This window comes from Suricata suricatta, chromosome 15, assembly GCF_006229205.1.
Source record: "Suricata suricatta isolate VVHF042 chromosome 15, meerkat_22Aug2017_6uvM2_HiC, whole genome shotgun sequence".
NCBI classification, from domain to species: Eukaryota; Metazoa; Chordata; class Mammalia; order Carnivora; family Herpestidae; genus Suricata; species Suricata suricatta.
The window spans coordinates 12033119-12038701 of NC_043714.1; the positions used below are offsets into that span (position 1 = coordinate 12033119).

The following is a 5583-nucleotide window of genomic DNA, read 5'->3' on the forward strand; positions in this document are numbered from 1 at the left end:
GGACTCCATGCCTTTTTATGGCTGAATAACGGAATAATATCCTGTTGTGTGTACGTGCAACATTTGATTATCCATTCATGCACTGACGATGCTTGCATCGCTTTCCTCTATGGCTGTTGTGAGTTGTGCTGCTATGAACATCATACAGGTTTTTGTTTGAACACCTGCTTTCAGTTCTTTTAGGCACATGTCCAGGAATAGAATTGCTGGGCCATAGGGTAATTTTATATTTAACTTGCTGAGGAATCATCCAACTGTTCTACGCAGAGGCTACACTGCCAATACTCCCACCAGCAAAGTAAGAGGGTTCCCAGTTTTGCCACATCCTTGTCAACATTTATTATTTTCCATTTTTTAAAAAATAGCTACCCCGCTAGGTATGGAATGGTGTCTCATTGTGGTTTTGATTTGCATTTCACCCATGATTAATGACTGAGCATCTTTTCATATGCTTGTTTGGTCATTTGCGTATTTTTTTGGAGAAATGCCTATTCCAATCCTTTACTCATTTTTAAATTGGCTTGTTTGCTTTTTTTTGTAAGTCCATTTTGTTTTTAAAGGGGAGAACAGTTTTTGGATTCTGTGCTGGGTGGCATGGTCCCTCAAACCTGCGAGTATGTTACCAATCATAGAGAAAGGGACTTTGCAGATGTGATAAGTTAAGGACGTTGAGATAAAATGATCATTCTGGACTATCTGGATGGGCCCAGTGTAATCACATGGGTCCTTATGAGAGACAGACGGGAATGTCAGAGTGGGGGGAGGTGTGGGCGACGGAGGCGTAGCAGTGCACTTTGAACAGGGCCCATAAGCCAGGTGGCCTCTAGAATGGAAAAGCAAAGGCAAATTTTCCCCTAGAGCTTCCAGAAAAAAAGCTGATCTTGTCAGCATGTGGATTTCAGTCCTGGAAAGTCATTTCTGACCTCCGACCTCCAGAACTATGCATACTGACCTCTGATCTCCAGAACCACAAATGTTTTGAGCCACTAACTTTGGGGTAATTTGTTACAATAACAATAGGACACTAATCCAGTATTTTTGAAGACAGGAGATATATTTTAAAAGTACAATCGAAAAATTAAAACTCATTGGAAAAAAGTAAATGATTTCAATAGACTGCACCCCATGGCAAATAAGGTTTTTTTTTTTTTTTTAATTTGTGTTTATTTTTGAAAGAGAGAGAGAGAGATAAAGTGCAAGCAGGGGAAGGTCAGAGAGAGAGGGAGACACAGAATCCGAAGCAGGCTGTAGGCTGTCAGCACAGAGCCCGACGTGGAGCTTGAACTCATGAACCACGAGATCAGGACCTGATCTGAAGTCGGATGCCCAACCACCTAACTGAGCCCCCTAGGTGCCCCAGCAAGTAAGTTTTAAGCCCACTAAGCCCTTCCAGTGAGCATACGATTATTCTGACCCTGCAGATCGCTCCGCCAGCCATCTAATAGAAATATATTATTTAGATGCAATAAGTTTTTTTAAGAAACAGTAACCGGTATAACTGGTAGAAAAGATACCTATTAAGGATTTATAATACATTTTCTTGTAAAATCCACTTAGTGCTCAGTAGAGGTCAGTAATGGAGCATGGCAGAAAAAGATAAAGACATGAAAACACTAAATATGAAGAATTCAGGGACAGATAATGATTTTTATACATGATTCTCAAAATTAAGTTAGAGATATACCTTGGTTTAAATACATATAGGTTTTTAAAGAAATATATAAAAATACAACAAAGAAAACTATATATTGAATATATATTATTATATTTATTATATATTAAATGTATATATTTGAAATGTATATACCTTTGGGGGCTTTTTTCATCATCCTTACGGAAGCATAATATACATTCAATAAAAAGATCCTTTTAAGTGGATGAATGATTCAGTGGGTTTTGGCCAATGTATGTACCCCTGAAACTACTCCCCTGCAGTCAAGACATGGAACGTTTTTCCCCGCCACAGGCACGTGGGCTTCTTCTCAACTATTCCCTACTCCCCTCCCCCATGCCCCAGGCAACCACTGACCTGGTTGTCAGCACTGCGGATTAGCTTTGTTCTTTCTAGAGTTCACGTAGGTGCACATGTATTGTATCTTCAATCTTATGTCTCCAATACTTTTTTCAATGTGATAGGTGATCTATCCATTAAAGTATGGCAAGAACCCTAAGTGAAATGTGAATTCTTGCCTCTGAATTCTTATTTTAAGGTTCTATTAAATTCTTTACAAATATATAGATATATTCATCTTGCTAAAATAGTTCTCTTACTCTAAAGCAGTGTTTTTTCTTTTCTATAAGTAAAATTATACTTTTAAAGTTTTATTAAATTTTAATAGGCTGATATTTTCCTTTTCAGTTTGTTTCTTGATGAAGAAATCACTTCATTACTTTAGACTCCAAGTTGGTGCTTATTTTCCAAGGGAGCAGCCATGGTTGTTTACAGAGCAGATATGGATTGTAGGCAGGCAGAGCTGAACGTCTTGGAAGGATTCCCAGCTAGGGTACATGAAAAAGATTTTTAAATGAGTCTGGTATTTCCCAGGAGATAATTGCTTAAAAGTGAAGAAAAAGACTCTAGTAATGAGCTAGATATATCGTCTATCTTAAAGTGTACAACACTGATAAAGAGTAGAATTTTAAAATTTGTGTACCTTGTGTTTGCACGTATTTCCTCTCTCTGTCTTCCAGTTTGAGTCAATCTGAAATATTGGCTGCTGGTTTTAGCAGGGAGAATGCTCCAGACGGCGGTTATAATGTATGTATCACATGGGGCATAGCTGTGAACTCATTCTAGATTTCTTTCTCTGCAGTCTGTACCTCTTTCACCTCTAATTTGCTTAGATCACCTCAAGAAAGGAATTACAAAAAATAAAAAATAAATAAAAGCGTGCACATGAACTATTAGATCTTGCACCATTTACTGCCGGTTTGCCACAGACTGTCACTCACAGGATGGAGCGGCCGCAGCTTTCTTAGACTGAGAACAGTGAAATCCAACCCGGTTCTAGAAAGTAACTACCACGACTTATCTAATTAACAGACCATGGCGAAGGGCCTCTTTATGCGCTCATCAGATAAACAGAACTCACTCCTATGGCCCCGCGCTGAGAATCAAAGCCTCTTTCGTAACTGACGGTTCTCAAAGGTAATCTGAAAAACGGGAGCTTCTGAGAAAATGCCCACATCAAAGTCTATGGCCGACACTGAGAAAAGCAACGGGAGTGGGAACAGAAGTTGAAATAGACATGGGTGACGGAAGTGGCAAGTAAAAGATTGGCAGTGTCCAAGCAGGTTGGCCTGAACAGAGTCGGTATGAGGTTGGTGCTGCCCCTGCAAAGTTGCAGTAATGCAGGTGACGGGCCGGACACACAGCCCCACTCGTGATCGGTGGCCCTGCTGGGTCGGACTGTCTCAGCGACCTTGGCTGGGGAGCGGGGGGTGGGTGCATGTGTGGGTACGCAGCAATGACAGAACGTCTCCTTGGGAAATTATCTTGCTCCTGATCCTCTTCTCTGGCAGCCAGCCCGGCCAGAAGGCGCATGACCCACCCCTTTTCTCGTCTTTGGAAGCTGGGTGAAGCGGCTTCTGCTATCAGTTGCAATGCACGATGGAGGGGGAGGGGAGCAGACTGACAGCTGGGGGAACATCCGGGATACCGGCCTCCCAACATCGCAGCACTTCCGTTTCTATTCCTTCAGATATGTCCTCAAGAACTTTGTGGCACCCTATTCGCCTCAAAATACTTTCCTGCCCACCGTTTGGAGGCAGCTTTTAGTGTGTGAATGATTTTCACTTTGTTCCACAGACCTCAAGGCTCCGTGGGATCTCTTAGCATCCATGCGCTAGTGAAACTGCACCAGCCGGGTCTGCCAGTTTTACTTATTAGAGCTGGAGTAATATTTAGATAAAAGGCATTTGCTGAGGAAAAAGTTTGCAAAACACAAAGAATGTGCATGAAAGGCCTGGATCTGAACCTGGGCTTACCACTCTCCAGTCGTGTGATCTTGGGTGGTTTAACTCCTCTAAGCTTTAAATGATCCGTCTGTAAAATGAGGGTAATAATACCACATAAGCTATTATGAGGCTAAGAGTTGACGATGAACATAGACCTTTTACCACAATGCCTGACACACAGCACTCGGTAGGTACTGGCAGTTGTTCATGCCATTGTTAGGATTTCAGCTCCAGACCTTTGGGAAGGTTCTGGAATAGTCTTCAGCATTCTGGCGTCACAGTGACTGCTCCCTGGGTGTGGTTTTAGCACAGAATAGGTCTGGTCCTGAATGCATCTTTAGGACCAACTGTGGACCCATATAGAGGCCTGAGGTCCTTGTGGCACTGTTGTGGACAAGGTGGAATCTTGGAGTGACCTAATGGTGTAGCTTGTTTTGGCTACTTCTTTTAGGATAAGTTAAGCTGTATGATAGAAAGCTGAAAGAACTAAAAAAAAAAAAAAAGGCATAGAGAAATCATTAAAGGATGTATCTTAGTTTTGTGAATTACATTCACTGCAAACTGACTAGCTGATAGTATCATTTATAGGTGTAATAATATCTCCCATATTTCATACTTTACTTACATTTTTATCCCCATTCTCACAACACATTGCAAAGGCAACACTGTAAATATGAGGACACTGCCCCAAATCTCAAGTGAGAGACTAGCAACGTCTGACTTAGGCCTCCAAGTCTGTCAGATCTAAAACACAAGCAGTTTTGGCAAATGTCAGAATCCTTGACGATGGGAGCCCTTGCTCTGGGGACAGATGCTCTGTGTCTGTTCAGGTAGGACTTTTTGCTGCACTTTCTCTGGTACGTTGTTCTCAGTGTCCCCTCCTTAGAGGAGATCTGATCAAATGTGGGCATCAGACAGGTTACAGATCATGGCGTCTTCCTCTGGTTTAGTCTCGGGGTGGCTAGAAGGAGAGAAACTGCTCTTTTCACGTTCTCCCACCAATTCCTTTTCTATGTGGCCCTAATTTTATTTTTTAACAAATATTTTTTGGGTAATATTTATTTACTTTTGATAGAGAGCACGCACAGGAGGAAGAGGAGGGGAGACAGAGAAGAGGAGTGGGGAGAGATAGAAGGGAAGAGGCACAGAGAGAGGGAGACAGAGGATCCAAAGTGGATCTGCACTGATAGCACAGGGCCCAATCCAGGGCTCGAACTCATGGGCTGTGAGATCATGACCTGAGCTGAAGTCGGACACTTACCCAGCTGAACCACCCAGGTGCCCATATGTGGCCCTCATTTAAAAATGATCAGAAATGTTCTTTTCACAGAACATCAAAGTCCTTGAGTCAAGTAAATAATAAAGTTATACTTGAACCATCCCTGTGACATATCCCTGTTGCCTGTCCCATTAACGTTATGAAAGAAAATGTTAACATGTAAGTTTAAAAGGGAACATGCGCTCTGCCAGATGCACACAGATTTGGCGGACACTGAGACATGCCTGTCCTTTGCTGTTTTCACAGGGGTGTGATGTCTCTAAAGGGAGACCAGTGCCCCTGAGCGTCTCACTTGTTTTCTAGGAAAGCTTTCGGCCTCTCGCTTCTGGAGAGTGGCAGTCAACAGG

General features: G+C 42.3%; 1 long non-coding RNA gene across 1 annotated transcript; it reads right to left on the reverse strand.

Annotated features, from left to right (window-relative positions):
* Positions 1–2325: 2325 nt before the first annotated feature.
* LOC115279357 lies at positions 2326–4149 on the reverse strand. The gene is made up of 3 exons (XR_003903386.1): positions 3988–4149; positions 2655–2849; positions 2326–2499 (listed from the first exon to the last, which is right to left on the reverse strand). It is a non-coding gene; the product is annotated as an uncharacterized LOC115279357 (long non-coding RNA).
* Positions 4150–5583: the final 1434 nt, after the last annotated feature.